This window comes from Parasteatoda tepidariorum, chromosome 9, assembly GCF_982258835.1.
Source record: "Parasteatoda tepidariorum strain Cologne lab strain chromosome 9, Ptep-v5.0, whole genome shotgun sequence".
NCBI lineage: Eukaryota > Metazoa > Arthropoda > Arachnida > Araneae > Theridiidae > Parasteatoda > Parasteatoda tepidariorum.
This window is the reverse complement of record NC_141763.1, coordinates 56,894,636-56,918,108: the sequence shown is the minus strand read 5'-3', so window position 1 is coordinate 56,918,108 and position 23,473 is coordinate 56,894,636. Positions and strand designations below refer to the sequence as shown.

Here is a 23,473-nt window from a genome sequence, read left to right as displayed (position 1 = left end):
GTTTAGTGTAAAATAGCAGCTGTTTTGGCGAGCGTTACAAGACAGTTATCGATATATCTCGATTTGCCAACTGTGGAAGGAAGGAGAATTTCAACTTCCTTAGCGGCCGTTTTTGATTCAAAAAGTAACTAAACATTTATTCATTATTTAAACAAGGAATAAAATAAGAAAATTCTATCCTCGTGGCACAGTATTTAAGGTTCTTGTTATCAGATAGTAATGTGATGTCATTTTCGTGAATGACTTGTACCTCTAGATTTTATTTGATTGTTTCCATGCGATTTGTATTATTGTGAGTTTAGAAGCGAGTCAAAGAGTTTAATATGATGAATAATTCAAATCGATTATAAAGGTAAGTTTTGCAGTTTTTCTCTTTCTTTTTCAAATAGCGCATTCGTGTTTTACATTCTTCAAAATTAATCGAACTTAATAATAGTAAATAATATTGCCGTAATAAAATAAAATTTAATGAGATGATGAATTCGATTTCCTATTCATACGAATGTTGGAATATTAATTTTAATTCCAATTGTTTTCGCTGTCACTTTGATTGATTCGAAATCTGATGAGGGGAAAAAGATAAAATTTTAATGCTTACTTAACGCATTAAAAAAACTTTTCGCCAATTAAATAACTTTAAAACATTAGATTTTTGATTCCTTAAATAACATACAACTCAGTTAAAAAAAAATCACGCAGTTCTAATAGTATTTGTTCAAATAATTCTTAGTGTATTACTAGATTAAAAATGACATTGCTTCGAAGATATATAAGTAGGAAATAGAACTCGACATGTTTCAAGCGCTCAAAAACAGGCGCCCATTTTCAAGACTTGCCAGACTCGAATGAATTCAAATTTCAAATCATTTTTGTTTCTTCTCTTTCAAGTCTGGCAAGTAATGGAAATGAATACCTGTTTTTGAGCACTTGAAACAAGTCGACTGTCATTTCCTATTTATATATTTTTAAGCGAATTAAATTTTTTTTATTTATTAATATCTTACCGCTTCAGTATTTTGAGAATATTTATTAAACTCTTAGAGTAGTTAGCTCTTACTTTTATTTTTAATAACATTTAGAAATTTAAACATCGTTTTAAAAATTTGAAAACCTTTACTGCCGTTATCATTCGTTACTACCAGTGTTTCAAAAAACGCTAGTAAACACAACAACAACCTTAATAATATAACAACAGTGAGCAATAACAACTTTAATGTGTTCATAAACAATAGTAAATCATCATCAAAGTTATGAAATTTTCTTATTAAATGTCTCAGTGCCATTTAGGGCTATAGTAACGTAATTTTTTTAATCGATGCATATTTCTAGAAATTTTACTTTGAGTAATTCGAACTACTTTTGCCTTTGATTTCGAATTACTGAAAGTCCACAATATTAAAAAAAATGCGTTTGCGTTTTTTTTTCACAATTAAAAATATAAGAAGAATTCGTTAGCGCTTTCCACGTAATACACTTGCATCATTACTGAATTAAATTAATTTTACAGAATTATTTCTGTACAGATAGGATTTACATTAATAATAGTGTAAAATTGAGACGTGATGGCTCAGGGGATAGAGCGCTCACCTCCAATGAGGTGAACCGGGTTCGAATCCCACCAATGGCTGGTCGATACGAATCCGCATCCGACTTGCATCGACCACAGTGCTGATGTGAAATATCCTCAGTGGTAGACGGATCACGGGATAGAGTCTCTTTGCCGTCAGGCTAATCTTGGGAGGTAATCGTGGTCTTCCTCTTCATGTAACGCACATGCGGGTTAGTTCTATCAAAAAGTCCTCCATGAAGGCAAAATTTCTCCCAATACTTGATTTAGGAGTTCCCTTGTCTTCTGAATTGGGTTCAAAATTACAAGGCTACGGCGTTGAACATTAGAAGTCGTAAACCCAAAAATTGGGTCGACCGTTAAACGACTCTTATAAAATCCTTTATATAAAATAGTGTAAAATTGAAGTATTGAAATTTGGTACAAATTATAGTTTAATGCCGTTTGAGGTAGTAGTTAAAAATTGTCCCATCTCAGACGGAGTTGTTGGCCAGTCCTGTTTCAGGTGTTGAGTTTTTGGATTACTATAAGGGGGACCGGAAAGTAATGTCGTTAAGGTGCATTTGATTTTTGTTATCATGATTTTATTTTTTAGCAACCTCGTTAGGAACAACCTTTCAATGCCGGATCAAGAAAACATGAATCGGTTTTTAAGACTGACGAATATTTAATGCACCGAAACTACATTACTTTCCGGTTCCCATAAGAAAATTGAGTTTGAAACGCACAGATTTTTCTTTTATAAAAAATGTAACTAAGGTGACAATCGAAGAAAATTATATTTTTCTTTATTCAGTAAAGCATTTCTTTATGAAACATAAATTTCAATTTATTGGGATTGTAAAATTATTATTAATAATCTATGGCATGATAATAACAAAATCCGTTTAGAGTATGCAAGGGAACAACATTAATGTAGTGAGTACCACGCAGAAACATTAAGATTTAAAAGCACATCTGTGTAGGGAATATCGGGCAAGTCAAAATAGGACAATAGCACATACATGGCTGAATTGATAATACTCTCACCAATCCGATTATTATTAATAAGAAGCAAAGATTATTAGCCTTAACCACGTATCAAATAATTCGTATTCCATGCACTGATATTTTCCCTAATCTATCAAATATGAATTTCCCTAATGCCCGCCTGGGGAATGACCTCTCGTCATACAGGCATCTGAAGGGCAGATTTGTTGGCCACTCTTTCTAAACTAAACTAAACTCAGTGGCACGACAGCCCATAGAGGGCCAAAGCCTACTGTGCCCATCTCAGTTTTCCTGACCTTGGGCTCTGGGGTGCAGGAGCAGATGTTCCGGTTAGGTGGTCAGCCAAGCGCGGAACCCCCAGTGTTTAGCTCCCAAGCATGCTTGGTACTCATTTATCGAACCACTGAAAGGATGAAAGTCTGAGTCAACGTTGCCCGGCCTGAGGATCGAACCCAGCCACTCTTTCAGGGGCACCATATTATGTGAGCCAACGTTGCTCCCACAGTAAGAACAGATAGTACTGAGAATGAAAGAACATCCATGCCTAGCCCGGGATTCGAACCCAGAACCTTTATGATGGAAGGTCAGTTCCCTGACCCCTACACAGGCCGGTCGGCAACAAGAAAAATATATAATTAAAAAAAAATCTATCCCAACTATTCCTAATAAAATAAAGGAGTATTTTAAAAGATACATGTTGCATTTTATTTGGCGCATAAATTGTATTTTAAAATTTATTTTGAAGTCAAACTAGTTCATCGAACTAGCCAAGTCCACTGCCTCAAGAAAGAATACTAAGCATGTTCTTTTAGCTACGCCACCTGAAATGAGACAATTTTCGTCTAATTTCGAAACCAGATTGTTCCATTATTATTATAAATTCTTAATTTAATAAAATTAATTCCATACGAACATTTTTTATGCAAAATATTTTAATTTCTTGTATTACAAAGAATTGTGCATTTATAAAATTATCGAACTATTCCTTGAATATATATTGGTAGCTGAAATTTCGTATTATTAGTCAGAATATTTTCTAAGAACAAGAGAGAATACAAATCAATAGCTTAAGGTTGTTGTTCCAACAATATAATGAGGCCATATAATGAAACGACATAATTTTACTGATCCTTAGTATTGTTTCCAAATAGGTACTTTACAAGCGACTATAGTTTCATTTAGATAATGTCCTTCATAGAAATTATGGTGATTTCCATCATGATAAAGCCCTAAGAAATAAATTCAAAAGGTGACTTATCATTATTATACAGCTCCAAACCGCTAAATAAGTGATTTTCATGTTTTTTTAAAAATTATAGGCTAAATCTAATCGAGTTTTCAGGTCTAAAAAAAGTAAATCATTAACTGAGGAACATAGTGATAACAAGGTTCATTTTTTTAATGAGTGTGAAAAACACCAACTTTATATTGATCTCAAAATCCACTTTCACGAAAACTACTTAATTAAAACATTTGGTTTATCCATTTAATTTTTTTTTTCAACAAAGGCAGTTACAGCCTGCGTTAAGAGTTAAACTAACAAATTCTTAGAGTAAAACAAACACACATTCTCGTACACGAAGGAGAAAACTTCTCATGGTTAATTTAACAGCAAAGTGATTCTTAAGTATCATACGTTAGCTAATGAGAATGTTTTTTGCCATGTTTACGGCTAGTCTGTGTATGCTAAATAAAGCAGAATATACTGTACTGAGACACGTACGTTAGAATCGATTGCTCTGCCCCCTGGAAATTTTTTTCTCATACTCTACAATTTCTTATACTGTTTTAGAGGATAATAATTTCAAGATCATTTAATTAATTTTATTTTGTAAATGAGCTTTTTCTATTTTTTCACTTACTCACAAATTTATTTATTAGTTCTGTAACAAAGTACGAATAAATGCTTTTGACAAATTTTGAGCATCTCAGGAAATGTGACTTAATTAGGTAAATAAGGATACCTTGATCTGGAGTTGCTCAGTAACCTTTTCTGTTTCATTGCTTTCCCTTTGGCAGGCTAAATTTACTTAACCTTTTGATCTGCTTAAAGTTCGTAATATCGTTTTTTCTTCGAGCTGCATAGCCGATTCCAATTCTCATATTCGTAAACTTTATATTTAACGCAATTCAATAATTAAATTCTGCTTTCTATTATATTTACTAGATTTTTATTTGTTAGATCGTACCTGTGAGAGTGAAATTTTTCAATCAAAATTTCCACACTTCGACTAGCTACTAAACCTACGACTTACTAGATCTCTGTATCAGTCTTTTCCTGATTGCTTCGAGCAGGACTTATCGCACTATTATCTCCAAAATTTCCTAACAAGTATTATGGTCAATCAAAATTTCGACCTTTGTTCGACCAGCTCTATAGGGCTTAAATTTTAACTGGAGAATGTGTGGGAATACAAAATAAAGTTTTACTTGTTTTTAGGTAGCTACGAGCCGAATTTATTACCCTTCACCCAAAAGAATTCATCGCCAATTCACGTTTCGAAAATTTTCTGACTGATTAGAGTGCTAAAAAGAGCTACGTGCAAGATGAAAATATACGTTTCAAACGCTATCCACTTCAATTGGAATTCAATTGTCTTTTTTTATATCACAAAGCGAAATTTTTCGACATTTAAAATTTCGACCATTTTCCTACAAGCCTGAGAACTCAATTTTCAGTTTGGAATTTAAGTCTGATTTTTGATTGGCGATAAAATTTACGTCACGTAAATTTTATCGCCAATCAAAATTTTAACTACTTCCCAGAATGAACAAACAATTAAAGAAAAATAGTAGTAATAATATAATTAAAGTACTTTGTACAACTAAATAAGATTCTTTTCACAGCACTAAAATATTTACTTTATTTTCTTCATATATAGAGAGAGCAGTCGGCAAAGAATTCTGTTAGGTTAAAAAACATTTCGCTAAAAAAGAACAAATTCTAAAAGAAGGAAAAATAAACAACTTAAAAAATAAAAATGCTGTTGCCAGTCATAGAATTTTTTGAAAGTTAACAACATAAATCAAAATAACACACAAGCGCAACTGGATCAAAATTATACAAGCGCAACTAGATCAAAATTATGATACCTGAGTGCTTGACGTAACAATAATAATAAATTAAAAAATTAAAATTTATTTTTTCCTGGTGGAATAAAAAGAAGAAATAAATTTGTTCTTGTTAGATGACCTAAAACGTAATACGTAAGGCGCATTACTTTTGAAAGCGTGGGAGCAATTTCCAATGGTGATAAAATTTTATTGCTCAAATGATGCCCCGAACATTTTTTGTTTTATTTATGAAGAAAAACAAATATTTTACTATTTTTAGTTTATTGAAAAAGCTTAGTATTTTAACTTTTTATTAGTTCCTTTTTATTATTGTTTCTAATGACGCAAGCTAAGCTCTCCAGTCAGTGGCTTTTTTGCGATCAGGAAAGGTGTGCCTTTCGTTTGACGAGCACCACAAGGGTGAAAGTTCGTTAGCTCAGAACACATCGAGCAGATGGCAGCACCACTTATTCGCTAGGTCACTTTCTCAATTTAGACGTAGATCTGAAGGGGAAGGAAAATTTCTCCAGATCCTTGTGTCCATGGTACTTTTCAGCGACCGACAACAGGACTTTTCGAGTCCACAGTTTTGCGAACTCGTATATCGCATGTACTCAGTGCTGCTTAACAGAGTCCAATATTGATTTCCGGCCAATCCGGACAGGAGTCTGATTCTCTAACCTCTGGGCTACCACGTTCTTCTTTTTTAAATATTTGAATAATGAAATATTTTAAAGGTAGTTTCATTGTTTGCGATACTTTTCTTTTGCTAAATAACAAATAAATTTTTCATTTTAGTATCGATACCGCAGTGTTACGGAAACTTATATCCGTTGTTATAAAAAAAAATAACTCTACAGCTAAAGAAAAATATCTCTACAGGTTTGCATCAATAAACCAACATTGAGAAGGAAAAAAAAATCCCACGTTTTATTTCTATTCCCATTTCCACAATTAATATCTTTTACAACCTTTGAGACAAAACATCAAGTTATTTAGTTGTCAGCTGCAAATCGTAAAACTTACTTTCAATGATAAATTACTATACTGCGATTACTACAATAAACTTGTCAGTTGAAGTCTAAAGATAACTATCAGCCATAAAAAACAACAACTTATAACTGAAATTCCGATTTTTATAATATTTAGATAGCTAGTCTCTTTCCAACAGACAAAATGAACATTTTAGTGAAATAGAGCATTTATGAGTTAGTAATAAAATTATTATTGATGGCGAATGATACAGGTTATGCAGATTTATAGCTTTTCATATACTTTCAGAACTAATTTTCATATAGTAACAGAACTTTATAACTGAGATACTGTAAGTACTAAATTTATTCTCCGGGATTTGCAAAAGTATGGCATTTTTTTTTCTGCTTTGAAATTAGCCATTCAGATATCTATAGATAGAACTATGTTATTATTGATCTGTCAGTTGCATATGTTATTTTAATTTATTATCAGAGTTGAACATGCGACCCGTTTTTGGGTTTACTACTATCAATGTTCAAATCAATTGCCTTGTAATTTTGAACCCAACCCAGAAGATAAAAGAACTTCTGGATCAAGCAATGGAACAAACGTGCTTTTTTGTAGGACTTTTTGACAGAACTAACATGCGTTTGCGTTACATAAGAGGAAAACCACGAAAAACTCTCATTGCAGGTCCGTTGGTAAGGGGATTCTAACCCATGATCCGTCTACCTCTTAGGATATTTTATGTCAGAACTGAGATCATTACAAGTCTTTAGCAAAATTCACATCGACCAGTCAAGTCTTGGGATTCGAGTTTGGGTCACCGGATAGGGACACGAGCGCTCTATTCCCTGAGCCACCAGGATACCGTCCCAGAGTATTTTTGTTATTTTAAAGGGGGAAGGAGTGTGGTATTTGAGAACGTTTAAGAAGTGAGAAGAGCCTTGTTAGCCCAGAGGATAGAACGATGTCGAGGACCTTGTCCTATTTTTTCGAACATGCGTTGTTCTGGTTTTTTTAATATGATATTCTATTAACTTAAAATTACTTAATTTTAGTTTATTACTTAATAATTTCTAAATTCTTTATTTTTTTAACATTTAAAATTTTTTCTAAATCTAGTTGTCTTTACTACGAAGCTTCAAAAGTGGTTTTATAGTGTTTCTTTTTTTAAATTGAATTTTAAGCATCTTACTTTATCTTCCAGATTTCCCGAAAAAAAATTTAAATAATCAATAAATTTTAAGTTTCCGCAAATTACCAAACTCCGAATAGATTACCATATAGTCGTAAATGTCTTACAAAAGAAAGGCAACCGAACATAATTATTTTTTCAAATAATTAAGCTTCTAAAAGTCGATATTCCCTATGTAGAAATTTAAGGAAAAAATTTGCATTCACTAATTTTAATTAATAAAATTAGCAAATTGTAAGTAACAACGCTGGTAAACTATGAGTCTAGAGTTTAATGTTATAAGAATGGCTCGATATGTCTTCAAAGTTTCAAAATTTTAAAACAATGCTTTTAAAAATAGAATACTATTCTTCATCTCAAATTTGTTATTAAAAGTTTGGGCAAAAGGAAAAAAATTGCATATCTTATTTCTAAATAAGTTAGAATTAGCAAACCATAATTAGCAAAATCTAACAAACAATGATTGTAGAATAATTTGTCATTTAAAAGATATCTTGGGATATCTTATTTTATTTTGAAAAATAATTTTGCAAAAGAATAATATTCTTCTTCTAGAATTTATTTTTGAACAATTTTTAAAAATTAAAAAAGACAATATTTTGCGAAAAAGAATTAATTTTTCTTTTGCATTAGATTGCTGGCATAGTTTTCTAATTTTCGGTAGTAAATTTTTTCTTTAGTAAAAAAATTAAATCAAGCATTAAATTAAGACTAAATTAAAAATTAAATTAAAAATTAAATTAAAATTAATTTTAAAATTAAATTAAAATTAACTAAAAAATGAAATAATTTTTCTTCAAATTTTTCAAACGATTTGGATATTTCTTTCATTTGGTTTTTCCAGACGATTTTGGATATTTTTGAAGTATCTTTTGCTGTTTTTAAAAATACTTGACATAAACCTTAAAGTTCGATTTAACTGTTTTATTTTTTTCTCTTTACAGGCCTGCAAATTTTTTTTCTGTGATGTATGTTTATCAATAAATAGATCTAACTATGCATTACTAATGTATTTTAAAAGACAAAAAACTAATTTAAAAATTATATATCTCTTAATGTGGCTTTTGTTAGAATGAAAAAAAATATACATTTATTTCTTCCTATCAGACGATTGCCATTCCTGAACTAGAAATTAACAGCCGTTATCGTCCAGGGAGAGAGAATGCCCCTCCTCTGTAGTCATACGTACGATTGACATTAAACGCAGGTGTGCATATTTCCGTGCAACGTACGTGTTCTGACAAATGTTCCATAATCCAAAGTTAGTAAACTCACTTGTCACGGAAACAGTGATTCTCATCATTCGAGCAATAGAACATTTGTTACGAAGTCATATCGAATAAAATATCACCAAAGAAAGTAAGTATACATCAATTTATAGTAAATTGGTTTCATATCGGCTTATATATTGAGATTTCTTAAAACGATTGTTCACCTGCTTAAGTTATATGCACTATTTTAAGATCCGTAGAGTCCGTAGTTGAAATTTTTGACTTCAGACAGTTCTAAGACTCGATATCGACGTAAACACTGGTAAAATTTTCACAAAATTCCAAACATTTATGCTAAGTAGATGCTAATTTCGAGTTATATATTTTTATTTTTTAATGTGCGATTGCAATTAAATGTATTTTTATTTATAACTAGTAAAATAACCGTTTTTCGCCTTGAGTAAAAGAATAAATTAATCACTACTAAACTTGATCCGGCACAAAACTGAAAATTATATACCGTCACAATTAATAAAGGGGAAATAATTTTCTTTTCTTATATTTTTTCAGCACCTCAGGCTTTACGTTATTACAACAAGCACAACACATTTTTGAAAGTTCATACCATCAACAAATAACTAAATAAAAAGGATTAACAGTGCTCAGAATCGTTTGGCGCAATGTTGTTGCTCGTGGGGAGCTCATAATTTTCAAAATTTATCATAATCAAGCAATTTTCTCGGATACTTACCATTTTAAAGGGTCGTAAAAACCTTATCCTTCGTACCTATATTAAAACTGCACAGTATTGATTCAGTTTTGGTATCAGAAATACTAATATAACTCTTTGTACCAGTATCAGTGAATTTGTTCATATTAAAACTGCACCACTTACCATAAAACCAGTAGTGCCTATTACCAAGTTTAATTAAGCATCATTGGCGACAATAATAGCTACAAGATTTTTCACGTATCTCTTAAAGGAGTTAATCCCATATTTCTCCATTAATCCTCCATTTCTTTTGTAAAAAATTATTATTTTTATTTTAATTAGTATGAATTACCAAAATTTATTAACTATCATTGGTGTCAATAATGGCATAGAGATTTTTTACGGCTCTCCTAAATGAATAAGAGCCTTTTCTTCATTAAGTTTGCCATTTAGTTCAAAGTTTGTTTTTCGAAGTTAAATTGGTATATTACTAATACGAAGTTAATTAATATATAAATATTAATGTATTAATTTAATTTGGAAGTTGGTGAAAATAAGATAAATAATTTCTCAAGCAGAATGCAGCGAAACATAGATTTAGCCTTTCGTTTTTTTTTTTTTTTTTATTATTATTATTATTTATTTTTCAAAACTTTAGTCTTCGTGATTCACATGACAATAACTACATGTAAAGATATGTCGAAGCAAAAATCTTAATTAAAATGTCAGCTGTAAATTTTTTTTTAAAGCAAAACTATGTTTGAGCCACTAATTAATTAATTGAATGTAAAATTGAAACAAATTAAACATAAAAAAACTCAATATAAAAAATAAAATAATAAAAAATTATTTATTCTTCATATTATGTTTCTCGTTGAATTTAAAAAAATGCTCAATTACACAATTATATTTTGATTAATAACTTTTATTTTTTTTAAATCTGAAATTTTTAGACATTAAGTATAGTAGTAAATTTATAATGTAGAATAACAATAAATGCCTAGAAAATATATGCACAGGACGCATCACTTTTGAAAGACGTGGAAAAGAGGATGTGAGGGTTCATTTTATGTGATAAAAATTGAATTATTTTGATTTTTTAAATCCTCTTGAAAAATTTGGGGCAGAATTTCAGTTGAAGTTTACACAAGTCGGAATGGAGTCAAACGAGAAATTTCTTGCGCGATAACAGGACGATAAAAACTGCTTGTATTGATCAAAAAATGATTAAAATCTGTGACGTCATCCAACACAGAGTTCTAGTTAAAATTTGAGTGCTCAAGTTAATCGGAATTTTGATCAAAGAAAAATAGCCTTTTGGAGATAGTATTGCTATTCCTATAGTGGTTAGGAAATGATTTAAATGTGCATTATCAGACAGAGAGCTCCAGTAAAGATTTGAGTGTTCTGACTAGTCTGAAAGTAATTGCAATTTCGATTGAAAGATTCCACCCTAATACTTACCAAAGAGAGTTAACATTTTATAAAGTGAATTTTTAAAAGTCTTCTTTCTTATAATTTCTATTGCCATCAGTTGATAATTTCAGAAAGCAACAGTGGCGAGCTATTTTCTCTTGTGCGTTATGCGTTCGTTAACTTGATCATTTCTCATCTAGTTTATTTATAACTATATAAACGCAGAATGTACGCACTAGAATTCAAGTTTACGGCAAATTCTTAAAATTTTAAGAATCCCATCCACCTTCCCACCAAAAAAAAAAATGGTCTTAACCCTTTGATATAGAACATCGGTGTGTCTTAAATATACTTTTTTTGACTCACTAATTACCAGCAAAAAAAATTTTTTTTTTCAATTATAAAAAGCAGTCTTACAGTTAATAAAAAACAATCTGTTAGATTATAGGAATTATATTTGTACTAAAATATAAAATTTAAACAAGGTAAATTGTAAAGAAATTTTTTTTTCATTCATATTTAAAAATGTATCAATAATTGGTTTTGGGAATTGAAGAAAATTCTGTGACGAATAACTGTTTCTCTTAGATCTAAATAACTATAAATAGGTATAAATTTGAAAAATTATTGTTTGGAAGTGAGCGGTGTTTCAAAGATTTCACCATTAACTCAGAAAAAGAAGCTGGTGTTTCCTGCTGTATTTCACAACCATAAATTATTAAAATGCTAAGTATAAAATTTTTAATTTATACTACTAAACTCAGAGGCGTGCTAGCCCATAGATGGTCAAGGCTTACTGTGCCCATCTCAGTTTTCTTGACTTTGGACACTGGGATGCAGGAGCAGATGCTCCTGCATCTGCTCCTGGGCAACGGAATGGTGGGTGGGCAACGGAACGCGGAATCCCCAGTGTTTTGTCCCCAAGAATGCTTGGCACTTATTTTATCGACCCACTAAAGGGGTGAAAGGCGGAATCAACCTTGCCCGGTTCGAGGATCGGGCACAGGACTTGTGGCACGGGGAGTCATTTATCATTTATTTTGACCTAAATTAATATAGAGTAATGTAAAAATATGAAAAATATGTTTAAAAATTTTGGGTCAAAAGGTTAAAAGTCAAATCAGTTGCAGTTAATAAGCTAAATGAATTTCCTTATATACATCAATATTAATCCCGAAACTGTTTTAACGTAACATTACTAGAAAAAAAATTCACCCTATGAAAGGATAATAAAATGTAACAATATGTAATTTTTTGTTTTTTTAAAAGTTCCAACTTACTATTAATTTTCAGAGGTTGGCTTTTTCCTTAATCTGTGCAAATTTTTAATATAAATACGCAAAAATGTTTTCATCATTTAATCTGCCTAACAATCAATGTTCGTTCAAAAATCATTCACGGAAAACAAGTGCACTAACTTATAATGACTACTTCACTGAAATATAAACGTGATTTTAGTGATTTATCATCCAAAACATGACGGCATAATAGAACGATCTTGTTCACGTGATAGCGTAGAGAAATAATTTATAAAAATGTCAGTACTTACTTTGTAATCATTCTATTATGGCATTATAAAATCTGTCAATCGAATCCAAGTAAGTACTTTATTCTGTATTTATGAGGACTCGTTAGTACAAGAAAACTAAGTGTAAAATACGTGTATAATAGTTTTTGGTGTTTTATAATAAAATAATTATTATTTTTAGTATTACCTTTTTTCAAATTAATTGAGAAGCGAATTTTAAGAATGAAATATTTCCATTTTGTGTTGTCCTAGATAGCTTAGAATTTGTGAAAAGACGCAGAAAAAAAAAATTTTTTTGAGTGATATTTAAATAGAAAGATAAGTTTATGGAGAATTTTTTTTTTTTTTTTAAAACAGAAACTACTTTTTTGAAGCGTTATTACTGAGAATCTATTCGTCCGATTTTATTCTAAGTTTTGATTATTTTCTTAAAAATTAGACATTTTAAAATAATATAAAACAATTCAAATTTATTTGATTATTATTAAATTAAATAATAGAAGATAATGAAGTTCTAAACATTTATTTAAAACTATCTTATTATTTAAAAAAAAAAGTTATTGCAACTCTAAAAAGGTGAAGTTATTATGCTAAGCATATGATTTAAATCAGATTTAATTGCATAGTTTTGACGTCATGTGTGTGTTTCGAACCTGATTGGCATCTCTGAATCAACAAATGATATTATTTTGTTGCGATGACGTCACTTGCAGGTATCCAATAGTGGGAGTTTTTGATTAGTTTAAACCCTCGAGAATCGAGCTTCAAGTAATGAACAAAATACGATGTTGAGAATGTTTTGCAAGAGAAATTAATTAAATTTAATTAAAGTTTTGAAATTAATTTTAATTTTTAACAAAGATGACAAGAGATTTTTTCCTTTTCTGTTGCATAAGATTTTTTTAATATATCTTTGATACTTTATATAGCTGATTACAAATTTTCAAACAGTTTTTTTCTCTGTAAGCCGCAGTTTTTTAATGACAGTTCCATTTTTTTGCTGAAATCTGCATGTTTAAAAACGTTACATAAAACAGGGTGTCGTACAAATGTTGCAATAAACTTTCAGGAGAGTTAGTACACATCATCAGTATTAAAATTGCGCATGAATCCATGCCTGGAAATGTTGTCATACGCTTCTAGGGGCACCTCCCCATTATGAACAGTTTCTTCATGTGCTCATGAACAGGTCGCAAAATAGAAGCGTCACGTTTCGTGGCATGGGTTCTTAGGCAATTTTAATTCTGATGATGTGCTATTAACCTAAATCTTTATAACATTGAAGTGGGATTTTGAAATGGTGGAATGCCAATGATCATGAGTAGAAAGAGGGAACAAACCCCAATCATTAGTTGTTCGCAGGAATAATAACAATTAGACACCTGCAAGAGACGTCGCGTGTGAGAAAATCGGAGCATTTGTTTATGCCACGATTCAACAGTCAATCAGGTTCGTCATACATACATCATTTGTAGGTATCCAATTAAATATGATCCGAAAATGTATTTGCCGTGGTAATAAATTAAGCCTAACAGCTGTAACGTTAACACGCCATGCGCAGCCACGTGATTTGGCAAGGCGCAACCATTTGATTTTATCCGTATCCTTCTTCTCGAGTTGCGAGTACCCTAATGATAAAAATTGAAATGCATGTAATATTAATATTTACATACAAAATTGAATCGAAGGCTCAAAGGCTATTTACAATAAATACAAGAAATTTTTGATGTCTTAAAAAGAACGCAGCACTCAATGAAATGCCACCATTGTCCTAATTTTCAGGTCTACATTTGAATTTTCAAATGGAAAGATATTAAATTTGGCAACATCACATTTTGGAGATTTTTCAATGAAATTCGAGTTTAACTTGGCAATTGAGTAGATCTGTGCGTAGGTCTCTGTGGGCTTGTGTTAGACTAATTCACCAGTTAGCTTGGTGATTTTTTACAGAATATTTTTTTTAACTTCCAGTTAATTTTTCGAATTCAATTAAAGTTAGAGAAATGTGAGCCCACGCTAGTGAAGTATTTGTGACGTTGCTCTTGATCACTAAAGACGTACAAGAGTCTTTTAACATCTTATTAACAGCTCTCGTCTGTTCCAACTTATTTTAAAGCTTTAAGTCTGGAGGATTCAGGGAGTTAGAGTGCTCGACTCAGGTCTGAAATCTGGTTCTGGCCTATTAATTCGCATACTGATCCTAGGGCGCATCGACTACAATCATAGTGAGAAATATATCCAGTCTTAGACGGATCATAGGCTTGATTCCCCTTCCCCTTAACGTCGGGCTAACAAGTAATATTTTAGTGCTTTTCTTCTTTATGCAACACGAATTTGGGTTAGTTTCAAAGAGTTTTTCCAATACTTGATTCTGAAGTTCCCTTGTTCTTTGGGTTGGGTTCAAAATTAGAAGGCTGAGGAACTAATTATTCACAGCCGTTATGCCAATGCGAATCAGTTAATCAGTACCAAAGATAAAGTAAAATGACAAAACTCTCACGTATTTACAATAAACTCCTATCAATATTTTTTTAAAACAATCTAATTTTTCCAAACTCCATTGGCATTAAATTTTACCGAGAAGCGAATGCAAAGATGTAGGCATTAACAATAACTGCCGAGTTTAGCTTTCATAAACAAATGAACTCGTGGCCTTTCAGCGACTAATATATCATATAGATATTAAAAATGCCTGATTGGCCATCAAAGGCTGAAAACAAACTAGAAAGACTAGAGGGAGAGGTTGCCCAGGTATTTGGGTGTTTCTCTCTAACTATCGATTAGAAATGATACAAAAAGAAAAGACTGTTATCGGGGACGATTTATAAGACTTTTAAAGTTTCCTTTAAACTAATCCCTACCTCAGAATCAAAGTCACAGTTAATTGATTCGGTGGTTGAAGGGTGTGCCCTACTACGTACAGGCCAACACCCTTGCAGTCGCGTGCACCTTTCGTGACGTCATAGGAAACGCCCTTCCTCAAGGGACAATCCTCCCCCCCCCCTCTTATGTCTTTTTTATCCTTTCTGGATGCATTATTTTGTCCACTTGTTTAATAGAAAATACCGGTCAGTCTCATTTCGATATTTAACAGGTATCTCGGGAAGTAACCGTTAAAGAGCTGTAATCAGAGTTCATGTTTGGCGAAGGTTGGACAAGAGATTTGGTGTGACTGGGTCATCAGTGAAGAGTGGTTGGGAATACCAGATACTACAACTGCAAGACGCACGTGGTTTGTTGTTATTCCCCAAGGAGTGCTTGAGCAGGTAACTTTTCTGATTGATGTTGCCGGATTTTTTTGGGAAAGATAAATTGTTAGTTGTTTTGCAGATCTGTCAGCTATAAAGATTAACATCAATTTATATAAGAGAAACGCTTCATAATGCAGCTTAAATTTTGTTTAGATAATAGCTTTTCCTATATATAAATTAATAAATGAACAAACATTGGTATAAAAATTTAGAAAAACGTTAAATTTCTATTCACTTTTCTAATTGCTATTTCCGAAACATTAACATGGAACATTAATTTTTAGCATATCTAAGTATTTTTGGTGGTATTTTAATGGTGATATTTTGAATGACTATCATTTGTTCTGATTTAAATGCAGCAATAAAAACTTTATGAAAAGCAGCAATAAATTCTTAATCTACACATTTTGTTACAAACTTACAATAATTTGTTATGATATGATACAGCGGTTCCGTGGAAAGGAACACAAGGGTTACGAGAGGCAACGCATTTTTAATCAGTTACAATTTTCGAAACCTGTCATTAAATTTATACATAATTAATTATTTATTATTTATTTAACATTTCCGCTATTTTTACGAAATTATTTTATTAAAATGCTTATGAAGAACAAAAAAGTAAAATTAAAAAAATGTATTTTATAATAATATTTTCTATGAATAGTGAAAAGAATATGAATTTATAAAAAATTATATCAGTATTTCACATAAAATAAAAATAATAATGATGAAGTATGTTGCTCTGATAGGTCTTCTCGACAAAAACTTTTGCCATTTTTCATTTTTATTTCAACGAAAAACGTATTTCAGCTGATTCTTTTTCAATTTATGCATACACTAAAATCAAATTATAAGCTAGTCAATATGCCGCTTCAGACCTGTAAATTCAACCAAATTTTAAAACTAGTAATAACAAAACGATATGATGAAAATTTTTTATACTTGTTACATTCATAAGAGGTTTTCAAAGAACTTAAATAAAATCATCAAATACTTTCAAAATAATTAATAGTCCTTCTTTGTACAATATATTTGCTATTGCTAATAGAATTTATTTGGGATTCCATAACCGAAAAAAAATTGGATACTGTTGATCTAATACGGTCCACATTAAAGTATCCAAATCAAAAGTACAAAAAAAGTTATTGCAAAATAAAAGATTTAAAAAATTATGTTACGTAACGAATCTACATCAACGTTGCATTTATTGTCCGAGAACTGCTTAAGAGGATATACTTTAAGTTACAGATTAACAAAAGCTGTTTCTTCTTAAAAATATTTTTAAAGATATAAGTATTATTGGGTACAGCTCACGAGTAAAAAACATATACTTAAAACTATGGTTTTAAAACAGTAATAATTTAATAGATGATTTCAACATTCTTAATAATTTCAAGATTCTTTCTTTATCCTGGTGGAATTTCAGTGTAAGTTTTTAGTTCGATAATTTTTAAGGATTTCAAAATTTTCTTCCTAAGTAAGAATATTAGAAAAAATTTGATATAAATTCCCTTTAAAATTTTACATATCTAGGACGTATAACCCCCTGATCGCTTTGCTCCCCAATTACAGGATTGTTTTACAGTCACATTTGTTTCTGGTTACGAAACAGAAATTCCTTTAAAAAAAAACATTTTTTTCCCCCATTTACATGTTAGTAGAGGGTTCTCGCCCCTCTGTTGATTAGCAACCCTTTTTATTTCTTGGTGAAAAGAAAAAAAAACAGATTTATGTATCCAAATTTTTAAATCGCTAAATATTTTACTTTATTAGCACAGATTTGGAGCCACAGACTTAGTCTTCGATTCTTTTAAGTTAAACTAAAATCTAAACACTTTGTTCGGTTACCTATGTAACTTTAATTACAATTATTATTATTTTATTTTTTTAAAAATTTAATTATTTAATTTTTGGACACAATAATAGCTTGTTAACTTTTTTTTCGCTAAAAGGATTATTTAACAATAGAGTGAGAAATTAATTCCTAGTATTTATGTGCAATTTCATTATAATTTTTTAGCAAGTAAATTGCGCATGTTGAATAATAACGATTTTACACTAATTTTATAATAAATACGACTCATTAAAAAATAAATATTTTTTACCAAACAATGATTGTAAAACGGTAATAGATTACTATATAATGTTGCGTATTCAGAAAATCATAATCATTGAACTATCATTGAAATATCATTGAACTAGTTTATAATTCAATAAAAGAGCATCACTTTTAATTTTAGGACTTTGATTTTGAATAAGCATATTACGATTAAATACGCTCAATATGAATATTATAAAAGCTAAAAATAATTTCAAGATTTTTGTAATCAAAATACAGTAGAATTAAAACATTAATCAATAAGGGATAAATATAAATCATTTACCATAAATTCCATTACAATTGTTTTTAAATTTTTTGTTAATGTTTGCTGATATTCTTTGTTGATTAAGGATCCAGTTATATGATTTTTTTCCTAATAAGAATGCGCCAGCAACAATCAAACATCATTTTAGCCATTATCTCTTTATGTTTTTATTGGGGGCTATGCCCCCTGTTCGCTGCAGCTCGCCAACCCCGATAATTGCTTCACAATAACTGTTTCTAAGCATAAAACAATTTTTTCTACCGAAGTTGAAATTATTCACTTAAAATACATGTACCAAAAAGAATTCTGTTTACTATTGCTTGTGCCCCCACTTCCAAATATTTCACTTATCTATTAAGATCTGTAAGTGAACATATATTATTTTTCTAATAAATCATTTTTAATATAACAGTTAAAATTAAAAGTATATTTTTATAAAAAAATTCTTATAACGCTCACCAATTTGACAGATGTATTAAATACAATTTTTGCATGCTTCCCATTTTCCATAAAGCTGGTCGTTAAGTTCTAAACCATTTCACAAATCTTTTTAACTGTAATTTATAATTGTATATTGATGTAATTTGCACACAAAAAAATAACGGTTGTAAGACGGATGATAAGATCAGACACTGATTGAAGTAACTTTATCTTAAAATGAAGGTGGAATTACCTTTCAATAATAATTATAAAAAAACATTTCTCTTAGTTTTAAACTCTTAATTTAGAAAACAATCAAAATTTTTAAAACGTAATAATTTTTGTACCTTTAAGTTAGAGGTACAAAAATATTCATCGGAAAGCAATACCTTTACGACTTTTATTAATTTTATGCTGATGACAACCAAAAATAATGTGGGAAAACTGAATCCTACCCTGCCCAATGAAAATTCTTCGCCCAATTCCGCCCAATAAAAATTCTTCGAAATCAGTAGAAAACTGTGTTAGACTGTTATGTTTATGTGTATAAAAATTATTTATTATGCAAAAAGTATGTTGATTGTGTCATTTTATTTAGGAATAATATTTTAAAGCCCGAATTTTCGAATAAACTTTATAAAAAATATCGCGTTTTAGGCATAGTTCAATAAATTTTTAATGGAGTAAATATCTAATCTAATATCATCAAGTAAATAATGAATTTTTAAAGTATAATATTTTACTTCTAAACTGTCAAAGGCAGGTTCTGCAGTATGTAAAAAAAGAATTATTTCCGAAATATTTTCTAAAAATAATTCGTATGTTGCACGAAAACATGCCATTTTCCTGGGCAATTATTTTCATCCCTCTTTATTTTTCGTTTAAGTGTTAAAGGCTGTTTAATGCTTGCAAATCACACTATAAATGTTGCTAAATGGATATTTAAAAAAAAAACTATTCTGAGGATATTAAGTTTAAATTTTTATTTCAAACTGTTGCAATTTTTCCCCTGAGAATAAAAAGCGTTCAAATTTACCAAACATTTATTTAACAACTTCCATGAATTCAAGCTCAAATTATTGTAAATTACTATAAAAAATTTTTGTTACTGTTTATTATAATTTTAATAGAAATTACATGAAAAAGATTTCTCCCTTATAAGTTTTTTCTTTTGTTTATGCCTCTATAATCACTTTACTAAAGTTTTCAATGAGTGCAATCGACTTAATGATACAAAAAATATTGAGATTGGTAAAAAGTACAATTGATTTAGCGATACATTTATAGGACGGGAATGTCCTTGGAATATTAGCAATTTCTTTTTGTCCGAAGAGCCAAATAAATGACAGCAGGTACGAAGAAGGTGTTCCTGATTACATTGCTGTTCATGGCGCCAAAGATATATAATTAGATGTAAAAATGCTTTTAATTGCATGGCCTGGTGAAGATATTCTTGATATTGCCATGAGACATGATTGCTTTTAATCTGCAATCATGACAAATTATTCCAAAGTCTACGTTGTTCCTCAAAGTTAATGTGAACTTTTTTTTTCGTGGTGATCCCCATTAGGGAAAGTATTAATTGTAACTGGGTACTTGCAAGTAACGTCATCGTTGGTAAATCGTAGCATTTGTCGATTCAGAAGTCAATAAGGTTATGACACACATGCGTTTCGTGCCTTACGGGTTTCCAGTTAAATCTGATTTAGATCACATGATTAGGCATTAGGCTTTATTGAGGGGAATTAATAGACTGTGTCAACCTTCATCTATCAAGGGGTACCTCTTGAAAGATTCAAGTTAATATGTCTTACATACTAGTGAATTGGTACTTAACATTTATAGTTTTAGTTACACCACATTACTCCCTTCCAAAATTTAAACTGTGATAGAATTCGATGAACAAATACCGCTAATTGATTTATGCTGGGTTTTTTTATTATTTATTTTTACATGTATATAATTTTCTCATTATATTTTTTCTTCATTTTTGTTTAATTTATATCATTTCTCTCATTACTATTTTGTTCTTCATTTTTTTTTGTTTATTAACTGGGAGACTTCACCGGATTTTTTAAAAATTTTTTTTGGGTGCTATATTTAAAGCAAATCAACTGTTTAATGTGGATTATTCATCGATATTGGCGAATTCATTTCACGTACGCAGGTCACCATTGAGGGGAATTAATCGACCATATCAGTGTTTCCCAAAGTGTGGTACGCGTAACCCCAGGGGTACGGGAACAGTTTAGCGGGGGTACGCGTTTTTATGCGAAATATCTTGCAACAAACGAAAATTTCAAGACATTTTATTTAAAAACAAAGCTACCCATGAAAATTTACGATTACGTATTTTTCTTTTGGCTATTTTTTCAGAGTTAACAGTTAATGACTAAAATATATTAATAAAAATAAATATATTAATAAAAATAAACATATTTTTTGAAAAATACATTCATTTTCTTATAAGTGGTACACAACTCTACGAAAAATTTAGAAAGGGTAAGTTTGGGAAACACTGGACTATATCAAGCCTCATCTATCAAAAGGTACATCTTGTTAGAATCAAGTTAACATGTGTTATATACTAGTGAATTAGTATTTAATATTTATAGTGGTAGTTACACCACATTATTACATTACTGTTTCTCGAATTGCAACTACCCAACTGCAGAAAATAAGGAATAGGACCCCCAATAAAGTTATCAGCAGTATTATTACGTTAAATCTAAAAGCGAGCTAAAGCATAAATTAATTTTTTCACATACGCATGTGGACAAAAGAATGAATATTTTTTCGTTTAAATTTTGCCACACAAATACCAAAACAACCTATGCTAATTCAAGTTCAAATTATTATATACTATGCAAAAAATCTGTTACCGCCGTTTATTATGGTTTTAAAAGCAATTTCATGGAAAATATATCTCCCCAATCCCTCTATTCTGTAGTTTATGCCTCTCTGACAGCTTTACAAAGATTGGGCTTCTTAATTGGTTTAGCTATAAACATATGGAATGGAAGCGTATTTAGAATACTTGATAACTTTTTACTGCCAGAAGCGCCAAATAGATGGATGCAGTCTTTAAATGGATTATTCGGAGAAAGCTCAGCGCCTTGTAAAGGCATTCTTGACATTGCCACAAGACGTAGTTGCTTTCACTCTGCATTCATAACTGATGATTTTGAAGTCTACGATGTCGCCAAATCTCTTTCAAACACAAGTCGATGGATATACCTTTTAATAATTAGAGGCAGTCAGGTTTTGGCACATCTCTTATTTCAACTGAATCTATGTTTGATTTTTGTTTCGTGGGTTACGATATTTCTGGCCATACTCTTCAAACTTCTGAGGCTGTACGGGTGCAATCGGCCATGGGAGGAAATTGTAAAATTTTTTCGCCAAATAATTCTGAAGACAAGACCGCATCGTGAAAAAGTGTTTTATGTTATCAGTCTGGTTTTTGGAATGATTCTCGCTTCGATTTTAATGTGCGTTTTCTCTCTGCAATCATCATATAACAAATCAAAAGCTTGTAGTTCAGCAACGTGTTTATACTGCAGTTGGCGGCTGTGGTATACAATCTTTAAAGAATATACGACTATAAATAATCTGACGGTAATATCTAATTTGCTTTGTAATGTCTCGAAGTTCTTAACTGTTTTGGAACTGACATGTTTTATTTACAGTGCATCACTACTTTTCATTTGCTTGGCTTTTTATATGCTATTTGTTGATGCTTACACCTGTGTGAGTGATACCTCCAAAGCATTAATCCAATATTTTTCCAGAAATGAAAATAAAATTGGCTGACGAAGTTTATATGCAGACTATGTTATCTTTAAACTAATAACTAATAATCAATGTTTGCAATTTTTTTTTAAAAAATCCAATAAATAATTATTAATTTTCCTAAATTGTCTATATTTTTTGATTTTTCTAATTTGTTCTGTGGCACAATTAGATTAAGTAATGATCTGACAAATATTACGATGATAAAACGGTAATTTCAAACTATTCAAATGTTAATATAGGTTCGAAAATATGCATATAAAAAACATTAATTTAAAAAATATATATTAATATCATACGTTGAGAAAATTTTCCCCAAGTTTTAAGTCAGTTGGAATAAAATTGTTAAAAGAAGAAAATAATAACCAAAAATAAAGTTTGAATAAAGTACTTTTTGATCATAGTATGAAAAAGGAAAAATAAAAGATAATATGATTTTTTTTCTCCATTTTTTTCTTTCAAATATACATACAATTTAATTATAAAAGTTAAGTAAAATATGTCTGTACTTGAAATTTTCAGTTTCCTCATATCACATCTTTAAACTTACAAAATAAATAATAATCTGTTAAGCTACACATTCCTCTTCAATCTAAAAATAAAATGAAGACCCGGTTCAGGCGTTCCAAATTGGGGCGGTTTCATTGCAGACGGTGGCAGAAAAAAGAATTCACTTAGTATTCTCGTTCAAGTGGCGGTTTCATATTTGATGAAACAGACTAATTGGGTTTTGAAATAAATTTCAAAATATAATTAAAACAATAAATGCTAAATAAATACTATGTAACATAGTATTTTATATTTATATATTCTTTCATTTTTTTTGTAGTTGAGACAAGATTTTATTTTTAAATTTAGTTCTTAACGAGTAGTTATAGACATGCTTGATTAAAAACGTTATGAGCTTTCTGCTTAATCAAGTGATAGTCTATTAATTATTGCGCAGTAATTTGATTTGATAGACCAATCTGCCCCAGTACCTCCTATGTTAAA

The 23,473-nt window shown here is 30.3% G+C and overlaps 1 protein-coding gene and 1 long non-coding RNA gene across 3 annotated transcripts in view; one reads left to right on the top strand and one right to left on the bottom strand.

Annotated features, from left to right (window-relative positions):
* Nucleotides 1–23,473, bottom strand: part of LOC107437698 (uncharacterized) — a 59,083-nt gene that overhangs the window by 22,641 nt on the left and 12,969 nt on the right. The gene's annotated exons all lie outside the window — the stretch shown is intronic.
* LOC139426690 (uncharacterized) lies at nucleotides 136–22,856 on the top strand. 2 transcript variants are annotated; one of them, XR_015429242.1, is made up of 2 exons: nucleotides 136–352; nucleotides 15,746–22,856. It is a non-coding gene; the product is annotated as an uncharacterized LOC139426690 (long non-coding RNA). The 2 variants fall into 2 exon arrangements; XR_015429241.1 differs by lacking the exon at nucleotides 136–352 and adding an exon at nucleotides 8,896–9,143.